Here is a 26,932-nt window from a genome sequence, read left to right as displayed (position 1 = left end):
TTTCTGGTCGAGAAACGTCGATTTTGAAAATTTTATTAAAAATCGAGGTACATTTTTATTTATTAATCAATCGAGATGAAATCACTTTTAATGAGTATTTTATAGGTAAATAAGCTGAATTCAGTCAAAAATTTGTCCAGAAAAAAATGCATTCAAAAGTGAACCGAAAAAATCGCATGTTTTTTTCTTCAAGGTAAAAAAATCCGTGACAACGATTTCTTATTGAAAATTGAATTTTAACAGTTTTTTGAATGAATATCTTTACATTTGCTTGAATTAAAGCAAAAAGTACAAAAACTATGGTTTCAGCGGTTATATTTGAAAATAGTGAAAAAATTCTCAAAAAGTGCTTCTCTGGTCGAGAAACGTCGATTTTGAAAATTTTATTAAAAATCGAGGTACATTTTTATTTATTGATCAATCGAGATGAAATCACTTTTAATGAGTATTTTATAGGTAAATAAGCTGATTTCAGTCAAAAATTTGTCCAGAAAAAAAATGCATTCAAAAGTGAACCGAAAAAATCGCATGTTTTTTTTTTCAAGGTAAAAAAATCCGTGACAACGATTTCTTATTGAAAATTGAATTTTAACAGTTTTTTGAATGAATATCGTTATATTTGCTTGAATTATAGCAAAAAGTACAAAAACTATGGTTTCAGCGGTTATATTTGAAAATAGTGAAAAAATTCTCAAAAAGTGCTTCTCTGGTCGAGAAACGTCGATTTTGAAAATTTTATTAAAAATCGAGGTACATTTTTATTTATTGATCAATCGAGATGAAATCACTTTTAATGAGTATTTTATAGGTAAATAAGCTGAATTCAGTCAAAAATTTGTCCAGAAAAAAATGCATTCAAAAGTGAACCGAAAAAATCGCATGTTTTTTTTCTTCAAGGTAAAAAAATCCGTGACAACGATTTCTTATTGAAAATTGAATTTGAACAGTTTTTTGAATGAATATCGTTACATTTGCTTGAATTAAAGCAAAAAGTACAAAAACTATGGTTTCAGCGGTTATATTTGAAAATAGTGAAAAAATTCTCAAAAAGTGCTTCTCTGGTCGAGAAACGTCGATTTTGAAAATTTTATTAAAAATCGAGATACATTTTTATTTATTGATCAATCGAGATGAAATCACTTTTAATGAGTATTTTATGTATTTAAGCTAAATTCGGTCAAAAATTTGTCCAGAAAAAAATGCATTCAAAATTGTACTGAAAAAATCGCATGCTTTTTTTCTTCGAGACACAAAATCCGTGACGATTTCTTATTGAAAATTGAATTTTTACAGTTTTTTGAATGAATATCGTTATATTTGCTTGAATTAAAGCAAAAAGTACAAAAAATATGGTTTCAGCATTTATATTTGAAAATAGTGAAAAAATTCTCAAAAAGTGTTTCTCTGGTCGAGAAACGTCGATTTTGAAAATTTTATTAAAAATCGAGGTACATTTTTATTTATTGATCAATCGAGATGAAATCACTTTTAATGAGTATTTTATAGGTAAATAAGCTGATTTCAGTCAAAAATTTGTCCAGAAAAAAATGCATTCAAAAGTGAACCGAAAAAATCGCATGTTTTTTTTTCAAGGTAAAAAAATCCGTGACAACGATTTCTTATTGAAAATTGAATTTGAACAGTTTTTTGAATGAATATCGTTATATTTGCTTGAATTATAGCAAAAAGTACAAAAACTATGGTTTCAGCGGTTATATTTGAAAATAGTGAAAAAATTCTCCAAAAGTGCTTCTCTGGTCGAGAAACGTCGATTTTGAAAATTTCATCAAAAATCGAGGTACATTTTTATTTATTGATCAATCGAGATGAAATCACTTTTAATGAGTATTTTATGTATTTAAGCTAAATTCGGTCAAAAATTTGTCCAGAAAAAAATGCATTCAAAATTGTACCGAAAAAATCGCATGCTTTTTTTCTTCGAGACACAAAATCCGTGACGATTTCTTATTGAAAATTGAATTTTAACAGTTTTTTGAATGAATATCGTTATATTTGCTTGAATTAAAGCAAAAAGTACAAAAAATATGGTTTCAGCATTTATATTTGAAAATAGTGAAAAAATTCTCAAAAAGTGTTTCTCTGGTCGAGAAACGTCGATTTTGAAAATTTTATTAAAAATCGAGGTACATTTTTATTTATTGATCAATCGAGATGAAATCACTTTTAATGAGTATTTTATAGGTAAATAAGCTGATTTCAGTCAAAAATTTGTCCAGAAAAAAAATGCATTCAAAAGTGAACCGAAAAAATCGCATGTTTTTGTTTTCAAGGTAAAAAAATCCGTGACAACGATTTCTTATTGAAAATTGAATTTTAACAGTTTTTTGAATGAATATCGTTATATTTGCTTGAATTAAAGCGAAAAGTACAAATTTAATGGTTTCAGTGATTATATTTGTAAATTGCGAAAATAAAACTCAAAATGTGCTTTTCCGGTCGAGAAACGTCGATTTTGAAAATTTTATTAAAAATCGAGGTACATTTTTATTTATTGATCAATCGAGATGAAATCACTTTTAATGAGTATTTTATAGGTAAATAAGCTTAATTCAGTAAAAAATTTGTCCAGAAAAAAATGCATTCAAAAGTGAACCGAAAACATCGCATGTTTTTTTTCTTCAAAGTAAAAAAATCCGTGACAACGATTTCTTATAGAAAATTGAATTTTAACAGTTTTTTGAATGAATATCGTTATTTTTGCTTGAATTAAAGCAAAAATTACAAAAATAATGGTTTCAGCGCTTATATTTGAAAATAGTGAAAAAATTCTCAAAATGTGCTTCTCTGGTCGAGAAACGTCGATTTTGAAAAAGTTATTAAAAATCGAGGTACATTTTTATTTATTGATAAATCGAGATGAAATCACTTTTAATGAGTATTTTATGTGTATTTAAGCTAAATTCGGTCATGCATTTTTTCTGGACAAATGTTTGACTCATTAAAAGTGATTTTATCTCGATTGAACAATAAATAAAAATGTACCTTGATTTTTAATAACATATTCGAAATCGACGTTTCTCGACCAGAGAAGCACTTTTTGAGAAACCATAGTTTTTGTACTTTTTGCTTCTTTGTGGTTCGAGCCCAATTAGGAACGTTGTTGTGAAGTTTTATAAGTAACGTAAAAAGTGAAAGCTTTTCCACAATACCTGACGACCATTTAATTTCTGAACTTCCGTGGGTCAATGGTTAGCGCTTTCGGCTGTTAAACGAAAGGTTGGTGCTTGGAGCCCACCCGGGAGCGGTGTTGTGGGGTCTCAGATGCAGCGTAAAAAGTGATAATTTTTACACAATACCTGACGACCATTTAATTTTTTTGCTTCCGTGGCGCAATGGTTAGCGCGTTAAGCTGTTAACCGAAAGGTTGTTGGTTCGAGCCCACCCGGGAGCGGTGTTGTGAGGTATCAGATGTATCGTAAAAAGTCAGAGTTTTTCCACAATACCTGACGAACATTTAATTTATGGGCTTCCGTTGGGCAATGGTTAGCGCGTTCGGCTGTTAACAGAAAGGTTGGTGGTTCGAGCCCACCCGGGAGCGGTGTTGAGAAATCTCAAATGTAACGTAAAAAGCCAAAGTTTTTCCACAATACCTGACGACTATTTAATTTCCGTGCTTCTGTGGCGCATTTTTTAGCGCGTTCGGCTGTTATCCGAAAGGTTGGTGGCTCAAGCCCACCCGGGAACGTTGGTGTTAGTTTTATAAGTAACGTAAAATGTCAAAGTTTTTCCACAATACCTGACGACCATTTATTTTTTGGGCTTCCTTGGCGCAATGGTTAGCGCATTCAGCTGTTAACCGAAAGGTTTGTGGTTCGAGCCCACCCGGGAGAGGTGTTGTGGGGTCTCAGAAGTAGCGTGAAAAGTCATAACTTTTCCACAATACCTGACAACCATTTAATTTCTGAGCTTCCGTGGCAAATGGTTAGCGTGATCGGCTGTTAACCAATAGGTTGGTGGTTCGAGCCCACCCGGGAACGGTGTTGTGAAGTCTCAAATGTAACGTAAAAAGAAAGGTTTTTCCATAATACCTGACGACCATTTATTTTTTGGGCTTCCGTGGCGCAATGGTTAGCGCATTAAGCTGTTAACCGAAAGGTTGGTGGTTCGAGCCCACCCGGGAGAGGTGTTGTGGGGTCTCAGATGTAGCGTGAAAAGTCAGAGTTTTGCCACAATACCTGACGAACATTTAATTTTTGGGCTTCCGTGACGCAATGGTTAGCGCGTTCGGCTGTTAACTAATAGGTTGGTGGTTCGAGCCCACCCGGGAGCGGTGTTATGGGATCTCAAATGTAACGTAAAAAGTCAGAGTTTTGCCACAATACCTGACGTACATTTAATTTTTGGGCTTCCGTGGCGCAATGGTTAGCGCGTTCGGCTGTTAACTAATAGGTTGGTGGTTCGAGCCCACCCTAGAGCGGTGTTATGGGATCTCAAATGTAACGTAAAAACCCAAAGTTTTTCCACAATACCTGACGACCATTTAATTTTTTTGCTTCCGTGGCGCAATGGTTAGCGCGTTAAGCTGTTAACCGAAAGGTTGTTGGTTCGAGCCCACCCGGGAGCGGTGTTGTGAGGTATCAGATGTATCGTAAAAAGTCAGAGTTTTTCCACAATACCTGACGAACATTTAATTTATGGGCTTCCGTTGGGCAATGGTTAGCGCGTTCGGCTGTTAACAGAAAGGTTGGTGGTTCGAGCCCACCCGGGAGCGGTGTTGAGAAATCTCAAATGTAACGTAAAAAGCCAAAGTTTTTCCACAATACCTGACGACTATTTAATTTCCGTGCTTCTGTGGCGCATTTTTTAGCGCGTTCGGCTGTTAACCGAAAGGATGGTGGTTCGAGCCCACCCGGGAGAGGTGTTGTGGGGTCTCAAATGTAACGTAAAAAGTCACAGTTTTTCCACAATAAATGACAACCATTCAATTTCTGAGCTTCCGTGGCAAATGGTTAGCGCGTTCGGCTGTTAACCAATAGGTTGGTGGTTCGAGCCCACCCGGGAGCGGTGTTGTGAAGCCTCAAATGTAACGTAAAAAGAAAGGTTTTTCCATAATACTTGACGACCATTTATTTTTTGGGCTTCCGTGGCGCAATGGTTAGCGCATTAAGCTGTTAACCGAAAGGTTGGTGGTTCGAGCCCACCCGGGAGAGGTGTTGTGGGGTCTCAGATGTAGCGTGAAAAGTCATAACGTTTCCACAATACCTGACAAACATTTAATTTCTGAGCTTCCGTGGCTCAATGGTTAGCGCGTTCGGCTGTTAACCAATAGGTTGGTGGTTCGAGCCCACCCGGGAGCGGTGTTATGGGATCTCAAATGTAACGTAAAAAGTCACAGTTTTTCCACAATAAATGACAACCATTCAATTTCTGAGCTTCCGTGGCAAATGGTTAGCGCGTTCGGCTGTTAACCAATAGGTTGGTGGTTCGAGCCCACCCGGGAGCGGTGTTGTGAAGCCTCAAATGTAACGTAAAAAGGAAGGTTTTTCCATAATACTTGACGACCATTTATTTTTTGGGCTTCCGTGGCGCAATGGTTAGCGCATTAAGCTGTTAACCGAAAGGTTGGTGGTTCGAGCCCACCCGGGAGAGGTGTTGTGGGGTCTCAGATGTAGCGTGAAAAGTCATAACGTTTCCACAATACCTGACAAACATTTAATTTCTGAGCTTCCGTGGCTAAATGGTTAGCGCGTTCGGCTGTTAACCAATAGGTTGGTGGTTCGAGCCCACCCGGGAGCGGTGTTATGGGATCTCAAATGTAACGTAAAAAGTCAGAGTTTTGCCACAATACCTGACGAACATTTAATTTTTGGGCTTCCGTGGCGCAATGGTTAGCGCGTTCGGCTGTTAACTAATAGGTTGGTGGTTCGAGCCCACCCTAGAGCGGTGTTATGGGATCTCAAATGTAACGTAAAAACCCAAAGTTTTTCCACAATACCTGACGAACATTTAAATTTTAGGCTTCCGTGGTGCAATGGTTAGCGCGTTCGGCTGTTAACCGAAAGGTTGGTGGTTCGAGCCCACACGGGAGCGGTGTTATGGGATCTCAAATGTAACGTAAAAAGTCAGAGTTTTTCCACAATACCTGACGAACATTTAATTTTTAGTCTTCCGTGGCGCAATGGTTAGCGCGTTCAGCTGTTAACCGAAAGGTTGGTGGTTCGAGCCCACCCGGGAGAGGTGTTGTGGGGTCTCAGATGTAGCGTGAAAAGTCATAACGTTTCCACAATACCTGACAAACATTTAATTTCTGAGCTACCGTGGCTCAATGCTTAGCGCGTTCGGCTGTTATCTAATAGGTTGGTGGTTCGAGCCTACCCGGGAGCGGTGTTATGGGTTCTCAAATGTAACGTAAAAAGCCAAAGTTTTTCCAAAATACCTGACGACCATTTATTGTTTGGGCTTCCGTGGCAAATGGTTAGCTCGTTCGGCTGTTAACCAATAGGTTGGTGGTTCGAGCCCACCCGGGAGCGGTGTTTTGAAGTCTCAAATGTAACGTTAAAAGAAAGGTTTTTCCATAATACCTGACGACCATTTATATTTTGGGCTTCCGTGGCGCAATGGTTAGCGCATTAAGCTGTTAACCGAAAGGTTGGTGGTTCGAGCCCACCCGGGAGAGGTGTTGTGGGGTCTCAGATGTAGCGTGAAAAGTCATAACGTTTCCACAATACCTGACAAACATTTAATTTCTGAGCTTCCGAGGCTCAATGGTTAGCGCGTGCGGCTGTTAACCGAAAGGTTGGTGGTTCGAGCCCACCCGGGAGCGGTGTTATGGGATCTCAAATGTAACGTAAAAAGTCAGAGTTTTTCCACAATACCTGACAACCATTCAATTTCTGAGCTTCCGTGGCTCAATGGTTAGCGCGTTCGGCTGTTAACCAATAGGTTGGTGGTTCGAGCCCACCCGGGAGCGGTGTTGTGGGGTCTCAAATGTAACGTAAAAAGTCAGAGTTTTTCCACAATACCTGACGAACATTTAATATTTAGGCTTCCGTGGCTCAATGGTCAGCGCGTTCGGCTGTTAATTAATAGGTTGGTGGTTCGAGCCCACCCGGGAGCGGTGTTGTGGGGTCTCAAATGTAACGTAAAAAGTCAGAGTTTTTCCACAATACCTGACGAACATTTAATTTTTAGGCTTCCGTGGCCCAATGGTTAGCGCGTTCAGCAGTTAACCGAAAGGTTGGTGGTTCGAGCCCACCCGGAAGCGGTGTTGTGGGGTCTCAAATGTAACGTAAAAAGTCAGAGTTTTTCCACAATACCTGACGAACATTTAATTTTTGGGCTTCCGTGGCATATTTTTTAGCCGGTTCAGCTGTTAACCGAAAGGTTGGTGGTTCGAGCCCACCCGGGAGAGGTGTTGTGGGGTCTCAGATGTAGCGTGAAAAGTCATAACTTTTCCACAATACCTGACAACCATTCAATTTCTGAGCTTCCGTGGCTCAATGGTTAGCGCGTTAGGCTGTTAACCAATAGGTTGGTGGTTCGAGCCCACCCGGGAGAGGTGTTGTGGGGTCTCAGATGTAGCGTGAAAAGTCATAACTTTTCCACAATACCTGACAACCATTCAATTTCTGAGCTTCCGTGGCTCAATGGTTAGCGCGTTAGGCTGTTAACTAATAGGTTGGTGGTTCGAGCCCACCCGGGAGCGGTGTTATGGGATCTCAAATGTAACGTAAAAAGTCAGAGTTTTTCCACAATACCTGACGAACATTTAATTTTTGGGCTTCCGTGGCGCAATGGTTAGCGCGCAGCGCGTTCAGCTGTTAACCGAAAGGTTGGGGGTTCGAGCCCACCCGGGAGAGGTGTTGTGGGGTATCTGATGTAGCGTGAAAAGTCATAACGTTTCCACAATACCTGACAACCATTTAATTTCTGAGCTTCCGTGGCAAATGGTTAGCGCGTTCGGCTGTTAACCAATAGGTTGGTGGTTCGAGCCCACCCGGGAGCGGTGTTGTGAAGTCTCAAATGTAACGTAAAAAGAAAGGTTTTTCCATACTACCTGACGAACATTTATTTTTTGGGCTTCCGTGGCGCAATGGTTAGCGCATTAAGCTGTTAACCGAAAGGTTGGTGGTTCGAACCCACCCGGGAGAGGTGTTGTGGGGTCTCAGATGTAGCGTGAAAAGTCATAACGTTTCCACAATACCTGACAAACATTTAATTTCTGAGCTTCCGTGGCTCAATGGTTAGCGCGTTCGGCTGTTAACCAATAGGTTGGTGGTTCGAGCCCACCCGGGAGCGGTGTTATGGGAGCCCAAATGTAACGTAAAAAGTCAGATTTTTGCCACAATACCTGACGAACATTTAATTTTTGGGCTTCCGTGGCTCAATGCTTAGCGCGTTCGGCTGTTATCTAATAGGTTGGTGGTTCGAGCCTACCCGGGAGCGGTGTTATGGGTTCTCAAATGTAACGTAAAAAGCCAAAGTTTTTCCAATATACCTGACGACCATTTATTGTTTGGGCTTCCGTGGCGCAATGGTTAGCGCGTGCGGCTGTTAACCGAAAGTTTGGTGGTTCGAGCCCACCCGGGAGCGGTGTTGTGGGGTCTCAAATGTAACGTAAAAAGTCAGAGTTTTTCCACAATACCTGACGAACATTTAATTTTTGGGCTTCCTAGGCATATTTTTTAGCCGGTTCAGCTGTTAACCGAAAGGTTGGTGGTTCGAGCCCACCCGGGAGAGGTGTTGTGGGGTATCTGATGTAGCGTGAAAAGTCATAACGTTTCCACAATACCTGACAACCATTTAATTTCTGAGCTTCCGTGGCTCAATGGTTAGCGCGTTCGGCTGTTAACCAACAGGTTGGTGGTTCGAGCCCACCCGGGAGCGGTGTTGTGGGGTCTCAAATGTAACGTAAAAAGTCAGAGTTTTTCCACAATTCCTGACGAACATTTAATTTTTGGGCTTCCTAGGCATATTTTTTAGCCGGTACAGCTGTTAACCGAAAGGTTGGTGGTTCGAGCCCACCCGGGAGAGGTGTTGTGGGGTCTCAGATGTAGCGTGCAAAGTCATAACTTTTCCACAATACCTGACGAACATTTAATTTTTGGGCTTCCGTGGCGCAATGGTTAGCGCGTTCAGCTGTTAACCGAAAGGTTGGTGGTTCAAGCCCACCCGGGAGCGGTGTTATGGGATCTCAAATGTAACGTAAAAAGTCAGAGTTTTTCCACTATACCTGACGAACATTTAATTTTTGGGCTTCCGTGGCGCAATGGTTAGCGCGTTCAGCTGTTAACCGAAAGGTTGGTGGCTCGAGCCCACCCGGGAGAGGTGTTGTGGGGTCTCAGATGTAGCGTGAAAAGTCATAACTTTTCCACAATACCTGACAACCATTCAGTTTCTGAGCTTCCGTGGCTCAATGTTTAGCGCGTTCAGCTGCTAACCGAAAGGTTGGTGGTTCGAGCCCACCCGGAAGCGGTGTTATGGGATCTCAAATGTAACGTAAAAAGTCAGAGTTTTTCCACAATACCTGACGAACATTTAATTTTTGGGCTTCCGTGGCGCAATGGGTAGCGCGTTCAGCTGTTAACCGAAAGGTTGGTGGTTCGAGCCCACCCGGGAGAGGTGTTGTGGGGTCTCAAATGTAGCGTGAAAAGTCATAACTTTTCCACAATACCTGACAACCATTCAGTTTCTGAGCTTCCGCGGCTCAATGGTTAGCGCGTTAGGCTCTTAACCAATAGGTTGGTGGTTCGAGCACACCCGAAAGCGGTGTTATGGGATCTCAAATGTAACGTAAAAAGTCAGAGTTTTTCCACAATACCTGACGAACATTTAATTTTTGGGCTTCCGTGGCGCTATGGTTAGCGCGTTCAGCTGTTAACCGAAAGGTTGGTGGTTCGAGCCCACCCGGGAGCGGTGTTATGGGATCTCAAATGTAACGTAGAAAGTCAGAGTTTTTCCACAATACCTGACGAACATTTAATTTTTGGGCTTCCGTGGCGCAATGGTTAGCGCGCAGCGCGTTCAGCTGTTAACCGAAAAGTTGGTGGTTCGAGCCCACCCGGGAGAGGTGTTGTGGGGTCTCTGATGTAGCGTGAAAAGTCATAACTTTTCCACAATACCTGACAACCATTTAATTGCTGAGCTTCCGTGGCTCAATGGTTAGCGCGTTCGGCTGTTAACCAATAGGTTGGTGGTTCAAGCCCACCCGGGAGCGGTGTTATGGGATCTCAAATGTAACGTAAAAAGTCAGAGTTTTTCCACAATACCTGACGAACATTTAATTTTTGGGCTTCCGTGGCGCAATGGTTAGCGCGTTCAGCTGTTAACCGAAAGGTTGGTGGCTCGAGCCCACCCGGGAGAGGTGTTGTGGGGTCTCAGATGTAGCGTGAAAAGTCATAACTTTTCCACAATACCTGACAACCATTCAGTTTCTGAGCTTCCGTGGCTCAATGGTTAGCGCGTTCAGCTGCTAACCGAAAGGTTGGTGGTTCGAGCCCACCCGGAAGCGGTGTTATGGGATCTCAAATGTAACGTAAAAAGTCAGAGTTTTTCCACAATACCTGACGAACATTTAATTTTTGGGCTTCCGTGGCGCAATGGTTAGCGCGTTCAGCTGTTAACCGAAAGGTTGGTGGTTCGAGCCCACCCGGGAGAGGTGTTGTGGGGTCTCAAATGTAGCGTGAAAAGTCATAACTTTTCCACAATACCTGACAACCATTCAGTTTCTGAGCTTCCGCGGCTCAATGGTTAGCGCGTTAGGCTCTTAACCAATAGGTTGGTGGTTCGAGCACACCCGAAAGCGGTGTTACGGGATCTCAAATGTAACGTAAAAAGTCAGAGTTTTTCCACAATACCTGACGAACATTTAATTTTTGGGCTTCCGTGGCGCTATGGTTAGCGCGTTCAGCTGTTAACCGAAAGGTTGGTGGTTCGAGCCCACCCGGGAGCGGTGTTATGGGATCTCAAATGTAACGTAAAAAGTCAGAGTTTTTCCACAATACCAGACGAACATTTAATTTTTGGGCTTCCGTGGCGCAATGTTTAGCGCGTTCAGCTGTTAACCGAAAGGTTGGTGGCTCGAGCCCACCCGGGAGAGGTGTTGTGGGGTCTCAAATGTAGCGTGAAAAGTCATAACTTTTCCACAATACCTGACAACCATTCAGTTTCTGAGCTTCCGCGGCTCAATGGTTAGCGCGTTAGGCTCTTAACCAATAGGTTGGTGGTTCGAGCACACCCGAAAGCGGTGTTATGGGATCTCAAATGTAACGTAAAAAGTCAGAGTTTTTCCACAATACCTGACGAACATTTAATTTTTGGGCTTCCGTGGCGCTATGGTTAGCGCGTTCAGCTGTTAACCGAAAGGTTGGTGGTTTGAGCCCACCCGGGAGCGGTGTTATGGGATCTCAAATGTAACGTAAAAAGTCAGAGTTTTTCCACAATACCAGACGAACATTTAATTTTTGGGCTTCCGTGGCGCAATGTTTAGCGCGTTCAGCTGTTAACCGAAAGGTTGGTGGCTCGAGCCCACCCGGGAGAGGTGTTGTGGGGTCTCAAATGTAGCGTGAAAAGTCATAACTTTTCCACAATACCTGACAACCATTCAGTTTCTGAGCTTCCGCGGCTCAATGGTTAGCGCGTTAGGCTCTTAACCAATAGGTTGGTGGTTCGAGCACACCCGAAAGCGGTGTTATGGGATCTCAAATGTAACGTAAAAAGTCAGAGTTTTTCCACAATACCTGACGAACATTTAATTTTTGGGCTTCCGTGGCGCTATGGTTAGCGCGTTCAGCTGTTAACCGAAAGGTTGGTGGTTCGAGCCCACCCGGGAGCGGTGTTATGGGATCTCAAATGTAACGTAGAAAGTCAGAGTTTTTCCACAATACCTGACGAACATTTAATTTTTGGGCTTCCGTGGCGCAATGGTTAGCGCGCAGCGCGTTCAGCTGTTAACCGAAAAGTTGGTGGTTCGAGCCCACCCGGGAGAGGTGTTGTGGGGTCTCTGATGTAGCGTGAAAAGTCATAACTTTTCCACAATACCTGACAACCATTTAATTGCTGAGCTTCCGTGGCTCAATGGTTAGCGCGTTCGGCTGTTAACCAATAGGTTGGTGGTTCAAGCCCACCCGGCAGCGGTGTTATGGGATCTCAAATGTAACGTAAAAAGTCAGAGTTTTTCCACAATACCTGACGAACATTTAATTTTTGGGCTTCCGTGGCGCAATGGTTAGCGCGTTCAGCTGTTAACCGAAAGGTTGGTGGCTCGAGCCCACCCGGGAGAGGTGTTGTGGGGTCTCAGATGTAGCGTGAAAAGTCATAACTTTTCCACAATACCTGACAACCATTCAGTTTCTGAGCTTCCGTGGCTCAATGGTTAGCGCGTTCAGCTGCTAACCGAAAGGTTGGTGGTTCGAGCCCACCCGGAAGCGGTGTTATGGGATCTCAAATGTAACGTAAAAAGTCAGAGTTTTTCCACAATACCTGACGAACATTTAATTTTTGGGCTTCCGTGGCGCAATGGTTAGCGCGTTCAGCTGTTAACCGAAAGGTTGGTGGTTCGAGCCCACCCGGGAGAGGTGTTGTGGGGTCTCAAATGTAGCGTGAAAAGTCATAACTTTTCCACAATACCTGACAACCATTCAGTTTCTGAGCTTCCGCGGCTCAATGGTTAGCGCGTTAGGCTCTTAACCAATAGGTTGGTGGTTCGAGCACACCCGAAAGCGGTGTTATGGGATCTCAAATGTAACGTAAAAAGTCAGAGTTTTTCCACAATACCTGACGAACATTTAATTTTTGGGCTTCCGTGGCGCTATGGTTAGCGCGTTCAGCTGTTAACCGAAAGGTTGGTGGTTCGAGCCCACCCGGGAACGGTGTTATGGGATCTCAAATGTAACGTAAAAAGTCAGAGTTTTTCCACAATACCAGACGAACATTTAATTTTTGGGCTTCCGTGGAGCAATGTTTAGCGCGTTCAGCTGTTAACCGAAAGGTTGGTGGCTCGAGCCCACCCGGAAGCGGTGTTATGGGATCTCAAATGTAACGTAAAAAGTCAGAGTTTTTCCACAATACCTGACGAACATTTAATTTTTGGGCTTCCGTGGCGCAATGGTTAGCGCGTTCAGCTGTTAACCGAAAGGTTGGTGGTTCGAGCCCACCCGGGAGAGGTGTTGTGGGGTCTCAGATGTAGCGTGAAAAGTCATAACTTTTCCACAATACCTGACAACCATTCAGTTTCTGAGCTTCCGCGGCTCAATGGTTAGCGCGTTAGGCTGTTAACCAATAGGTTGGTGGTTCGAGCACACCCGAAAGCGGTGTTATGGGATCTCAAATGTAACGTAAAAAGTCAGAGTTTTTCCACAATACCTGACGAACATTTAATTTTTGGGCTTCCGTGGCGCAATGGTTAGCGCGTTCAGCTGTTAACCGAAAGGTTGGTGGTTCGAGCCCACCCGTGAGCGGTGTTGTGGGATCTCAAATGTAACGTAAAAAGTCAGAGTTTTTCCACAATACCTGACGAACATTTAATTTTTGGGCTTCCGTGGCATATTTTTTAGCGCGTTCAGCTGTTAACCAAAAGGTTGGTGGTTCGAGCCCACCCGGGAGAGGTGTTGCGGGGTCTCAGATGTAGCGTGAAAAGTCATAACTTTTCCACAATACCTGACAACCATTCACAGGCGTGCGCAGGGTTTTCAGTAAGGTCGGGCCGCCTAGTTAATTTTGCGCCCCTACCCCCTAACAAAAATGTTCTTAAGAATTCCAAAGGCCATTCTTTGGAACCCTATGGAGCCCTTGGGATCATTTCCTAAAGGAACAATTCCCAAAGACTTTCTTTGGAATTTCCTAAAGAAGTCTTGAGACAAATGTCCAAAGAATGTCTTGAGATTATTTTCCAAGGAAATTCTTTAGGAATTCTAGAGATAAATTTCCAAAGAAGGTATAAGGTTTATTTTCCAAAGAAACTCATTAGGAATTCTAAAGATTAATTTCCAAAGAAGGTATAACGAATATTTTCCAAAGAAATTCTTTAGGAATTCTTGAGGTAAATTTCCAAAGAATGTATAAGGTTTATTTTCCAAAGAAACTCTTTAGGAATTCTAGAGATTAATTTCCAAAGAAGGTATAAGATTTATTTTCCAAAGAAACTCATTAGGAATTCTAAAGATTAATTTCCAAAGAAGGTATAACGAATATTTTCCAAAGAAATTCTTTAGGAATTCTTGAGGTAAATTTCCAAAGAATGTATAAGGTTTATTTTCCAAAGAAACTCTTTAGGAATTCTAGAGATTAATTTCCAAAGAAGGTTTAACGAATATTTTCCAAAGAAACTCTTTAGGAATTCTAGAGGTAAATTTCCAAAGAAGGTTTAACGAATATTTTCCAAAGAAATTCTTTAGGAATTCTAGAGGTAAATTTCCAAAGAATGTATAAGGTTATTTTCCAAAGAAACTCTTTAGGAATTCTAGAGGTAAATTTTCAAAGAATGTATAAGGTTTATTTTCCAAAGAAACTCTTTAGAAATTCTAGAGATTAATTTCCAAAGAAGGTCTTGGGTTTGTTTTCCAAAGAAATTCTTTAGAAACTCTTGAGATCAATCTCCAAAGAACATCTAGGGAATATTGCCAACGAAATTCTTCAGGAATACTTGAGATCAATTTCCAAAGAACGTATGTGGAATATTTTTCAACGAAATTCTTAAGGAATTCTTGAGATAAATTTCCAAAGAAAGTCTAGGGTTAATTTCCCAAAGAAATTCGATAGGAATTATTGAGATAAATTTCCAAAAAACGTCTATGGAATATTTTCCAACGAAATTCTTAAGGAAATCTTGAGATAAATTACCAAAGAAGGTCAGGGGTTAATTTTCCAATGAAATTCGTTTAGAATTCTAGAGATGAATTTCAAAGGACCAGCAGATATATTAGCAATTATGCTTTACATATAATTATCTCAAAATATTTTACCCAAAATTGTTTTGCTTAAGTTTTCCTGCATAGGCATTGACTTGATAGCTAAATAATTAAAAACGTTTCACAAAGGCTTGTCCCGTAGCTAAGGCTCAGCAATTGCTGAAATGGTTTATCATATTTACCTATTTTCGTTGTTTTTTTCCTTTAATAATTCGTGAGGTGTTTATGCAAAGGATAAATTAAATTAAAAGTAAAATACACGTAATTAAAATCGTGTTGTTTAGATTTAAGCTGGCAGTCGAAACTTTCGCTTTTGAAAAGTAAAATTAACCTTAAATTAAATTAAATCTTTTGTGACATGTTTTATCTTTATTTCGAGCGTAATTAGAGTCCCAAATAAATATTTTTAAAAAAATATTGTAGATAAAATTAGGTTAAACGCGTTTCTGGTACTCAAAAAACTCTCAGTGAAAATACATCATTAAACTTAACAACAACATCTGTATCTACTGCTTGGCCATTGAAGCCTCCAAAACCCCCTTAGTAACCCATACAATTGCACAAGATTAAATCTTTCTGCCGTTTACGGATGTTTTTAAGTCGATTATATGTCTGACTTTATAAGCAGTTTCGCACTGCATGCGGGAACTGCCCGTGCTATAAGGGGTGTTGTTCAGCATATTAGAACTGCACTCCCTGCATTGGAATATGGTTCTGCATGTGAGAACTATCCTCGTTTCTAGAGGGCTAGATTAATTTAACCCATAATCTTCCCTATATTTCCCGAGAAAATTCCAAAGATATTTCCCAAGTTATTTCCCAAGAAAATTCAAACGTTATTTCCCAAGGAAATTCCAAAGTTATTTCCCAAGGAAATTCCAAAGTTATTTCCCAAGGAAATTCCAAAGTTATTTCCCAAGGAAATTCCAAGATAATTCCCAAGAAAATTCCAAAGATATTTCCCAAGAAAATTCCAAAGTTATTTTCCAAGAAAATTCCAAATTTATTTCCAAAGAAAAAGAGACCAATATTCCCCAATTTCCCCTAAGAACTCCTTAAGGATTTCTAAAGAAATTTCCCAAGGAATTTTCTAAAGAGTTCTAAAGAAGATTTTTGTAAGGGTTAACACAAGAGACTATACGAGAGAACACAAAATTTTACCGTCCCCCGTCTGACCATCGCATTTCTCATAGTGGCTCTGTTATTCACATTTCCGTTCCCTTTCGGCGTTTCGCTGATGTTCCTGCAGTCTGCAGATCTAATACCCAAATTTTGCGCCCTTATTTTTCCGGCTTTTGCGCCCCCTTGAAACATTTCATGTCGGGCCAGGGCCCACCCTGCCCGACCCGTGCGCACGCCTGTGCAACCATTCAATTTCTGAGCTTCCGTGGCTCAATGGTTAGCGCGTTAGGCTGTTAACCAATAGGTTGGTGGTTCGAGCCCACTCGGGAGAGGTGTTGTGGGGTCTCAGATGTAGCGTGAAAAGTCATAACTTTTCAACAATACCTGACAACCATTGAATTTCTGAGCTTCCGTGGCTCAATGGTTGGCGCTTTAGGCTGGTAACCAATAGGTTGGTGATTCGAGCCCACCCGGGAGCGGTGTTATGGGATCTCAAATGTAACGTAAAAAGTCAGAGTTTTTCCACAATACCTGACGAACATTTAATTTTTGGGCTTCCGTGGCGCAATGGTTAGCGCGTTCAGCTGTTAACCGAAAGGTTGGTGGTTCGAGCTCACCCGGGAGCGGTGTTATGGGATCTCAAATGTAACGTAGAAAGTCAGAGTTTTTCCACAATACCTGACGAACATTTAATTTTTGGGCTTCCGTGGCGCAATGGTGAGCGCGCAGCGCGTTCAGCTGTTAACCGAAAAGTTGATGGTTCGAGCCCACCCGGGAGAGGTGTTGTGGGGTCTCTGATGTAGCGTGAAAAGTCATAACTTTTCCACAATAAATGACAACCATTTAATTTCTGAGCTTCCGTGGCTCAATGGTTAGCGCGTTAGGCTGTTAACCAATAGGTTGGTGGTTCGAGCACACCCGAAAGCGGTGTTATGGGATCTCAAATGTAACGTAAAAAGTCAGAGTTTTTCCACAATACCTGACGAACATTCAATTTTTGGGCTTCCGTGGCGCTATGGTTAGCGCGTTCAGCTGTTAAACGAAAGGTTGGTGGTTCGAGCCCACCCGGGAGCGGTGTTATGGGATCTCAAATGTAACGTAAAAAGTCAGAGTTTTTCCACAATACCTGACGAACATTTAATTTTTGGGCTTCCGTGGCATATTTTTTAGCGCGTTCAGCTGTTAACCAAAAGGTTGGTGGTTCGAGCCCATAAGGGAGAGGTGTTGTGGGGTCTCAGATGTAGCGTGAAAAGTCATAACTTTTCCACAATACCTGACAACCATTCAATTTCTGAACTTCCGTGGCTCAATGGTTAGCGCGTTAGGCTGTTAACCAATAGGTTGGTGGTTCGAGCCCACTCGGGAGAGGTGTTGTGGGGTCTCAGATGTAGCGTGAAAAGTCATAACTTTTCAACAATACCTGACAACCATTGAATTTCTGAGCTTCCGTGGCTCAATGGTTAGCGCTTTAGGCTGTTAACCAATAGGTTGGTGATTCGAGCCCACCCGGGAGCGGTGTTATGGGATCTCAAATGTAACGTAAAAAGTCAGAGTTTTTCCACAATACCTGACGAACATTTAATTTTTGGGCTTCCGTGGCGCAATGGTTAGCGCGTTCAGCTGTTAACCGAAAGGTTGGTGGTTCGAGCCCACCCGGGAGCGGTGTTATGGGATCTCAAATGTAACGTAAAAAGTCACAGTTTTTCCACAATACCTGACGAACATTTAATTTTTGGGCTTCCGTGGCGCAATGGTTAGCGCGTTCAGCTGTTAACCGAAAGGTTGGTGGTTCGAGCTCACCCGGGAGCGGTGTTATGGGATCTCAAATGTAACGTAGAAAGTCAGAGTTTTTCCACAATACCTGACGAACATTTAATTTTTGGGCTTCCGTGGCGCAATGGTGAGCGCGCAGCGCGTTCAGCTGTTAACCGAAAAGTTGATGGTTCGAGCCCACCCGGGAGAGGTGTTGTGGGGTCTCTGATGTAGCGTGAAAAGTCATAACTTTTCCACAATAAATGACAACCATTTAATTTCTGAGCTTCCGTGGCTCAATGGTTAGCGCGTTAGGCTGTTAACCAAGAGGTTGGTGGTTCGAGCACACCCGAAAGCGGTGTTATGGGATCTCAAATGTAACGTAAAAAGTCAGAGTTTTTCCACAATACCTGACGAACATTCAATTTTTGGGCTTCCGTGGCGCTATGGTTAGCGCGTTCAGCTGTTAAACGAAAGGTTGGTGGTTCGAGCCCACCCGGGAGCGGTGTTATGGGATCTCAAATGTAACGTAAAAAGTCAGAGTTTTTCCACAATACCTGACGAACATTTAATTTTTGGGCTTCCGTGGCATATTTTTTAGCGCGTTCAGCTGTTAACCAAAAGGTTGGTGGTTCGAGCCCACAAGGGAGAGGTGTTGTGGGGTCTCAGATGTAGCGTGAAAAGTCATAGCTTTTCCACAATACCTGACAACCATTCAATTTCTGAGCTTCCGTGGCTCAATGGTTAGCGCGTTAGGCTGTTAACCAATAGGTTGGTGGTTCGAGCCCACTCGGGAGAGGTGTTGTGGGGTCTCAGATGTAGCGTGAAAAGTCATAACTTTTCAACAATACCTGACAACCATTGAATTTCTGAGCTTCCGTGGCTCAATGGTTAGCGCTTTAGGCTGTTAACCAATAGGTTGGTGATTCGAGCCCACCCGGGAGCGGTGTTATGGGATCTCAAATGTAACGTAAAAAGTCAGAGTTTTTCCACAATACCTGACGAACATTTAATTTTTGGGCTTCCGTGGCGCAATGGTTAGCGCGTTCAGCTGTTAACCGAAAGGTTGGTGGCTCGAGCCCACCCGGGAGAGGTGTTGTGGGGTCTCAGATGTAGCGTGAAAAGTCATAACTTTTCCACAATACCTGACAACCATTCAATTTCTGAGCTTCCGTGGCTCAATGGTTAGCGCGTTAGGCTGTTAACCAATAGGTTGGTGGTTCGAGCCCACTCGGGAGAGGTGTTGTGGGGTCTCAGATGTAGCGTGAAAAGTCATAACTTTTCAACAATACCTGACAACCATTGAATTTCTGAGCTTCCGTGGCTCAATGGTTAGCGCTTTAGGCTGTTAACCAATAGGTTGGTGATTCGAGCCCACCCGGGAGCGGTGTTATGGGATCTCAAATGTAACGTAAAAAGTCAGAGTTTTTCCACAATACCTGACGAACATTTAATTTTTGGGCTTCCGTGGCGCAATGGTTAGCGCGTTCAGCTGTTAACCGAAAGGTTGGTGGTTCGAGCCCACCCGGGAGCGGTGTTATGGGATCTCAAATGTAACGTAAAAAGTCACAGTTTTTCCACAATACCTGACGAACATTTAATTTTTGGGCTTCCGTGGCGCAATGGTTAGCGCGTTCAGCTGTTAACCGAAAGGTTGGTGGCTCGAGCCCACCCGGGAGAGGTGTTGTGGGGTCTCAGATGTAGCGTGAAAAGTCATAACTTTTCCACAATACCTGACAACCATTCAGTTTCTGAGCTTCCGTGGCTCAATGGTTAGCGCGTTCAGCTGTTAACCGAAAGGTTGGTGGTTCGAGCCCACCCGGAAGCGGTGTTATGGGATCTCAAATGTAACGTAAAAAGTCAGAGTTTTTCCACAATACCTGACAACCATTCAATTCCTGAGCTTCCGTGGCTCAATGGTTAACGCGTTCGGCTATTAACCAATAGGTTGGTGGTTCGAGCCCACCCGGGAGCGGTGTTATGGGATCTCAAATGTAACGTAAAAAGTCAGAGTTTTTCCACAGTACCTGACGAACATTTAATTTTTGGGCTTCCGTGGCGCAATGGTTAGCGCGTTCAGCTGTTAATCGAAAGGTTGGTGGTTCGAGCCCACCCGGGAGAGGTGTTGTGGGGTCTCAGATGTAGCGTGAAAAGTCATAACTTTTCCACAATACCTGACAACCATTCAGTTTCTGAGCTTCCGCGGCTCAATGGTTAGCGCGTTAGGCTGTTAACCAATAGGTTGGTGGTTCGAGCACACCCGAAAGCGGTGTTATGGGATCTCAAATGTAACCTAAAAAGTCAGAGTTTTTCCACAATACCTGACGAACATTTAATTTTTGGGCTTCCGTGGCGCAATGGTTAGCGTATTCAGCTGTTAACCGAAAGGTTGGTTGTTCGAGCCCACCCGGAAGCGGTGTTATGGGATCTCAAGTGTAACGTAAAAAGTCAGAGTTTTTCCACAATAAATGAAAACCATTCAATTTCTGAGCTTCCGTGGCTCAATGGTTAGCGCGTTCGGCTGTTATCCAATAGGTTGGTGGTTCGAGCCCACCCGGGAGCGGTGTTGTGGGGTCTCTGATGTAGCGTGAAAAGTCATAACTTTTCCACAATAAATGACAACCATTTAATTTCTGAGCTTCCGTGGCTCAATGGTTAGCGCGTTAGGCTGTTAACCAATAGGTTGGTGGTTCGAGCACACCCGAAAGCGGTGTTATGGGATCTCAAATGTAACGTAAAAAGTCAGAGTTTTTCCACAATACCTGACGAACATTCAATTTTTGGGCTTCCGTGGCGCTATGGTTAGCGCGTTCAGCTGTTAAACGAAAGGTTGGTGGTTCGAGCCCACCCGGGAGCGGTGTTATGGGATCTCAAATGTAACGTAAAAAGTCAGAGTTTTTCCACAATACCTGACGAACATTTAATTTTTGGGCTTCCGTGGCATATTTTTTAGCGCGTTCAGCTGTTAACCAAAAGGTTGGTGGTTCGAGCCCACAAGGGAGAGGTGTTGTGGGGTCTCAGATGTAGCGTGAAAAGTCATAGCTTTTCCACAATACCTGACAACCATTCAATTTCTGAGCTTCCGTGGCTCAATGGTTAGCGCGTTAGGCTGTTAACCAATAGGTTGGTGGTTCGAGCCCACTCGGGAGAGGTGTTGTGGGGTCTCAGATGTAGCGTGAAAAGTCATAACTTTTCAACAATACCTGACAACCATTGAATTTCTGAGCTTCCGTGGCTCAATGGTTAGCGCTTTAGGCTGTTAACCAATAGGTTGGTGATTCGAGCCCACCCGGGAGCGGTGTTATGGGATCTCAAATGTAACGTAAAAAGTCAGAGTTTTTCCACAATACCTGACGAACATTTAATTTTTGGGCTTCCGTGGCGCAATGGTTAGCGCGTTCAGCTGTTAACCGAAAGGTTGGTGGTTCGAGCCCACCCGGGAGCGGTGTTATGGGATCTCAAATGTAACGTAAAAAGTCACAGTTTTTCCACAATACCTGACGAACATTTAATTTTTGGGCTTCCGTGGCGCAATGGTTAGCGCGTTCAGCTGTTAACCGAAAGGTTGGTGGCTCGAGCCCACCCGGGAGAGGTGTTGTGGGGTCTCAGATGTAGCGTGAAAAGTCATAACTTTTCCACAATACCTGACAACCATTCAGTTTCTGAGCTTCCGTGGCTCAATGGTTAGCGCGTTCAGCTGTTAACCGAAAGGTTGGTGGTTCGAGCACACCCGAAAGCGGTGTTATGGGATCTCAAATGTAACCTAAAAAGTCAGAGTTTTTCCACAATACCTGACAACCATTCAATTCCTGAGCTTCCGTGGCTCAATGGTTAACGCGTTCGGCTATTAACCAATAGGTTGGTGGTTCGAGCCCACCCGGGAGCGGTGTTATGGGATCTCAAATGTAACGTAAAAAGTCAGAGTTTTTCCACAGTACCTGACGAACATTTAATTTTTGGGCTTCCGTGGCGCAATGGTTAGCGCGTTCAGCTGTTAATCGAAAGGTTGGTGGTTCGAGCCCACCCGGGAGAGGTGTTGTGGGGTCTCAGATGTAGCGTGAAAAGTCATAACTTTTCCACAATACCTGACAACCATTCAGTTTCTGAGCTTCCGCGGCTCAATGGTTAGCGCGTTAGGCTGTTAACCAATAGGTTGGTGGTTCGAGCACACCCGAAAGCGGTGTTATGGGATCTCAAATGTAACCTAAAAAGTCAGAGTTTTTCCACAATACCTGACGAACATTTAATTTTTGGGCTTCCGTGGCGCAATGGTTAGCGTATTCAGCTGTTAACCGAAAGGTTGGTTGTTCGAGCCCACCCGGAAGCGGTGTTATGGGATCTCAAGTGTAACGTAAAAAGTCAGAGTTTTTCCACAATAAATGAAAACCATTCAATTTCTGAGCTTCCGTGGCTCAATGGTTAGCGCGTTCGGCTGTTATCCAATAGGTTGGTGGTTCGAGCCCACCCGGGAGCGGTGTTATGGGATCTCAAATGTAACGTAAAAAGTCAGAGTTTTTCCACAATACCTGACGAACATTTAATTTTTGGGCTTCCGTGGCGCAATGGTTAGCGCGCAGCGCGTTCAGCTGTTAACCGAAAAGTTGGTGGTTCGAGCCCACCCAGGAGAGGTGTTGTGGGGTCTCTGATGTAGCGTGAAAAGTCATAACTTTTCCACAATACCTGACAACCATTTAATTTCTGAGCTTCCGTGGCTCAATGGTTAGCGCGTTCGGCTGTTAACCAATAGGTTGGTGGTTCGAGCCCACCCGGGAGCAGTGTTATGGGATCTCAACTGTAACGTAAAAAGTCACAGTTTTTCCACAATACCTGACGAACATTTAATTTTTGGGCTTCCGTGGCGCAATGGTTAGCGCGTTCAGCTGTTAACCGAAAGGTTTGTGGCTCGAGCCCACCCGGGAGAGGTGTTGTGGGGTCTCAGATGTAGCGTGAAAAGTCATAACTTTTCCACAATACCTGACAACCATTCAGTTTCTGAGCTTCCGTGGCTCAATGGTTAGCGCGTTCAGCTGTTAACCGAAAGGTTGGTGGTTCGAGCCCACCCGGAAGCGGTGTTATGGGATCTCAAATGTAACGTAAAATGTCAGAGTTTTTCCACAATACCTGACAACCATTCAATTCCTGAGCTTCCGTGGCTCAATGGTTAACGCGTTCGGCTATTAACCGAAAGGTTGGTTGTTTCGAGCCCACCCGGAAGCGGTGTTATGGGATCTCAAGTGTAACGTAAAAAGTCAGAGTTTTTCCACAATACCTGAAAACCATTCAATTTCTAAGCTTCCGTGGCTCAATGGTTAGCGCGTTCGGCTGTTATCCAATAGGTTGGTGGTTCGAGCCCACCCGGGAGCGGTGTTATGGGATCTCAAATGTAACGTAAAAAGTCAGAGTTTTTCCACAATACCTGACGAACATTTAATTTTTGGGCTTCCGTGGCGCAATGGTTAGCGCGCAGCGCGTTCAGCTGTTAACCGAAAAGTTGGTGGTTCGAGCCCACCCGGGAGAGGTGTTGTGGGGTCTCTGATGTAGCGTGAAAAGTCATAACTTTTCCACAATACCTGACAACCATTCAATTTCTGAGCTTCCGTGGCTCAATGGTTAGCGCGTTCGGCTGTTAACCAATAGGTTGGTGGTTCGAGCCCACCCGGGAGCGGTGTTATGGGATCTCAAATGTAACGTAAAAAGTCACAGTTTTTCCACAATACCTGACGAACATTTAATTTTTGGGCTTCCGTGGCGCAATGGTTAGCGCGTTCAGCTGTTAACCGAAAGGTTGGTGGCTCGAGCCCACCCGGGAGAGGTGTTGTGGGGTCTCTGATGTAGCGTGAAAAGTCATAACTTTTCCACAATACCTGACAACCATTCAGTTTCTGAGCTTCCGCGGCTCAATGGTTAGCGCGTTCGGCTGTTATCCAATAGGTTGGTGGTTCGAGCCCACCCGGGAGCGGTGTTATGGGATCTCAAATGTAACGTAAAAAGTCACAGTTTTTCCACAATACCTGACGAACATTTAATTTTTGGGCTTCCGTGGCGCAATGGTTAGCGCGTTCAGCTGTTAACCGAAAGGTTTGTGGCTCGAGCCCACCCGGGAGAGGTGTTGTGGGGTCTCAGATGTAGCGTGAAAAGTCATAACTTTTCCACAATACCTGACAACCATTCAGTTTCTGAGCTTCCGTGGCTCAATGGTTAGCGCGTTCAGCTGTTAACCGAAAGGTTGGTGGTTCGAGCCCACCCGGAAGCGGTGTTATGGGATCTCAAATGTAACGTAAAAAGTCAGAGTTTTTCCACAATACCTGACAACCATTCAATTCCTGAGCTTCCGTGGCTCAATGGTTAACGCGTTCGGCTATTAACCAATAGGTTGGTGGTTCGAGCCCACCCGGGAGCGGTGTTATGGGATCTCAAATGTAACGTAAAAAGTCAGAGTTTTTCCACAATACCTAACGAACATTTAATTTTTGGGCTTCCGTGGCGCAATGGTTAGCGTATTCAGCTGTTAACCGAAAGGTTGGTTGTTCGAGCCCACCCGGAAGCGGTGTTATGGGATCTCAAGTGTAACGTAAAAAGTCAGAGTTTTCCCACAATACCTGAAAACCATTCAATTTCTAAGCTTCCGTGGCTCAATGGTTAGCGCGTTCGGCTGTTATCCAATAGGTTGGTGGTTCGAGCCCACCCGGGAGCGGTGTTATGGGATCTCAAATGTAACGTAAAAAGTCAGAGTTTTTCCACAATACCTGACGAACATTTAATTTTTGGGCTTCCGTGGCGCAATGGTTAGCGCGCAGCGCGTTCAGCTGTTAACCGAAAAGTTGGTGGTTCGAGCCCACCCGGGAGAGGTGTTGTGGGGTCTCTGATGTAGCGTGAAAAGTCATAACTTTTCCACAATACCTGACAACCATTCAATTTCTGAGCTTCCGTGGCTCAATGGTTAGCGCGTTCGGCTGTTAACCAATAGGTTGGTGGTTCGAGCCCACCCGGGAGCGGTGTTATGGGATCTCAAATGTAACGTAAAAAGTCACAGTTTTTCCACAATACCTGACGAACATTTAATTTTTGGGCTTCCGTGGCGCAATGGTTAGCGTATTCAGCTGTTAACCGAAAGGTTGGTTGTTCGAGCCCACCCGGAAGCGGTGTTATGGGATCTCAAATGTAACGTAAAAAGTCAGAGTTTTTCCACAATACCTGACAACCATTCAATTCCTGAGCTTCCGTGGCTCAATGGTTAACGCGTTCGGCTATTAACCAATAGGTTGGTGGTTCGAGCCCACCCGGGAGCGGTGTTATGGGATCTCAAATGTAACGTAAAAAGTCAGAGTTTTTCCACAATACCTAACGAACATTTAATTTTTGGGCTTCCGTGGCGCAATGGTTAGCGTATTCAGCTGTTAACCGAAAGGTTGGTTGTTCGAGCCCACCCGGAAGCGGTGTTATGGGATCTCAAGTGTAACGTAAAAAGTCAGAGTTTTTCCACAATACCTGAAAACCATTCAATTTCTAAGCTTCCGTGGCTCAATGGTTAGCGCGTTCGGCTGTTATCCAATAGGTTGGTGGTTCGAGCCCACCCGGGAGCGGTGTTATGGGATCTCAAATGTAACGTAAAAAGTCAGAGTTTTTCCACAATACCTGACGAACATTTAATATTTGGGCTTCCGTGGCGCAATGGTTAGCGCGCAGCGCGTTCAGCTGTTAACCGAAAAGTTGGTGGTTCGAGCCCACCCGGGAGAGGTGTTGTGGGGTCTCTGATGTAGCGTGAAAAGTCATAACTTTTCCACAATACCTGACAACCATTCAATTTCTGAGCTTCCGTGGCTCAATGGTTAGCGCGTTCGGCTGTTAACCAATAGGTTGGTGGTTCGAGCCCACCCGGGAGCGGTGTTATGGGATCTCAAATGTAACGTAAAAAGTCACAGTTTTTCCACAATACCTGACGAACATTTAATTTTTGGGCTTCCGTGGCGCAATGGTTAGCGCGTTCAGCTGTTAACCGAAAGGTTGGTGGCTCGAGCCCACCCGGGAGAGGTGTTGTGGGAACTCTGATGTAGCGTGAAAAGTCATAACTTTTCCACAATACCTGACAACCATTCAATTTCTGAGCTTCCGTGGCTCAATGGTTAGCGCGTTCGGCTGTTAACCAATAGGTTGGTGGTTCGAGCCCACCCGGGAGCGGTGTTATGGGATCTCAAATGTAACGTAAAAAGTCACAGTTTTTCCACAATACCTGACGAACATTTAATTTTTGGGCTTCCGTGGCGCAATGGTTAGCGCGTTCAGCTGTTAACCGAAAGGTTGGTGGCTCGAGCCCACCCGGGAGAGGTGTTGTGGGGTCTCAGATGTAGCGTGAAAAGTCATAACTTTTCCACAATACCTGACAACCATTCAGTTTCTGAGCTTCCGTGGCTCAATGGTTAGCGCGTTCAGCTGTTAACCGAAAGGTTGGTGGTTCGAGCCCACCCGGAAGCGGTGTTATGGGATCTCAAATGTAACGTAAAAAGTCAGAGTTTTTCCACAATACCTGACGAACATTTAATTTTTGGGCTTCCGTGGCGCAATGGTTAGCGCGTTCAGCTGTTAACCGAAAGGTTGGTGGTTCGAGCCCACCCGGGAGAGGTGTTGTGGGGTCTCAGATGTAGCGTGAAAAGTCATAACTTTTCCACAATACCTGACAACCATTCAGTTTCTGAGCTTCCGCGGCTCAATGGTTAGCGCGTTAGGCTGTTAACCAATAGGTTGGTGGTTCGAGCACACCCGAAAGCGGTGTTATGGGATATCAAATGTAACGTAAAAAGTCAGAGTTTTTCCACAATACCTGACGAACATTTAATTTTTGGGCTTCCGTGGCGCAATGGTTAGCGCGTTCAGCTGTTAACCGAAAGGTTGGTGGCTCGAGCCCACCCGGGAGAGGTGTTGTGGGGTCTCAGATGTAGCGTGAAAAGTCATAACTTTTCCACAATACCTGACAACCATTCAGTTTCTGAGCTTCCGTGGCTCAATGGTTAGCGCGTTCAGCTGTTAACCGAAAGGTTGGTGGTTCGAGCCCACCCGGAAGCGGTGTTATGGGATCTCAAGTGTAACGTAAAAAGTCAGAGTTTTTCCACAATACCTGAAAACCATTCAATTTCTGAGCTTCCGTGGCTCAATGGTTAGCGCGTTCGGCTGTTATCCAATAGGTTGGTGATTCG

At 43.7% G+C, this 26,932-nt stretch overlaps 7 non-coding genes across 7 annotated transcripts; all 7 read left to right on the top strand.

Annotated features, from left to right (window-relative positions):
* The first annotated feature begins 9,362 nt into the window (after positions 1–9,362).
* Positions 9,363–9,435, top strand: TRNAS-GCU (transfer RNA serine (anticodon GCU)). The gene has a single exon. It is a non-coding gene; the product is annotated as a tRNA-Ser (tRNA).
* A 963-nt stretch (positions 9,436–10,398) lies between these two features.
* TRNAS-GCU (transfer RNA serine (anticodon GCU)) lies at positions 10,399–10,471 on the top strand. The gene has a single exon. It is a non-coding gene; the product is annotated as a tRNA-Ser (tRNA).
* Positions 10,472–12,316: 1,845 nt separating this feature from the next.
* On the top strand, positions 12,317–12,389 carry TRNAS-GCU (transfer RNA serine (anticodon GCU)). The gene has a single exon. It is a non-coding gene; the product is annotated as a tRNA-Ser (tRNA).
* A 7,254-nt stretch (positions 12,390–19,643) lies between these two features.
* On the top strand, positions 19,644–19,716 carry TRNAN-AUU (transfer RNA asparagine (anticodon AUU)). Its single transcript has one exon. It is a non-coding gene; the product is annotated as a tRNA-Asn (tRNA).
* A 1,838-nt stretch (positions 19,717–21,554) lies between these two features.
* On the top strand, positions 21,555–21,627 carry TRNAN-AUU (transfer RNA asparagine (anticodon AUU)). Its single transcript has one exon. It is a non-coding gene; the product is annotated as a tRNA-Asn (tRNA).
* Positions 21,628–24,068: 2,441 nt separating this feature from the next.
* Positions 24,069–24,141, top strand: TRNAN-AUU (transfer RNA asparagine (anticodon AUU)). Its single transcript has one exon. It is a non-coding gene; the product is annotated as a tRNA-Asn (tRNA).
* Positions 24,142–24,957: 816 nt separating this feature from the next.
* TRNAN-AUU (transfer RNA asparagine (anticodon AUU)) lies at positions 24,958–25,030 on the top strand. The gene has a single exon. It is a non-coding gene; the product is annotated as a tRNA-Asn (tRNA).
* The last annotated feature ends 1,902 nt before the right edge of the window (positions 25,031–26,932 follow it).

Source organism: Phalangium opilio, unplaced genomic scaffold (assembly GCF_054372755.1).
Source record: "Phalangium opilio isolate 3A_F unplaced genomic scaffold, DU_Popi_V2 ptg000505l_1, whole genome shotgun sequence".
Lineage (NCBI taxonomy): Eukaryota > Metazoa > Arthropoda > Arachnida > Opiliones > Phalangiidae > Phalangium > Phalangium opilio.
The sequence above is the reverse complement of the archived record's forward strand: the minus strand, read 5'-3'. Positions and strand labels throughout refer to the sequence as shown.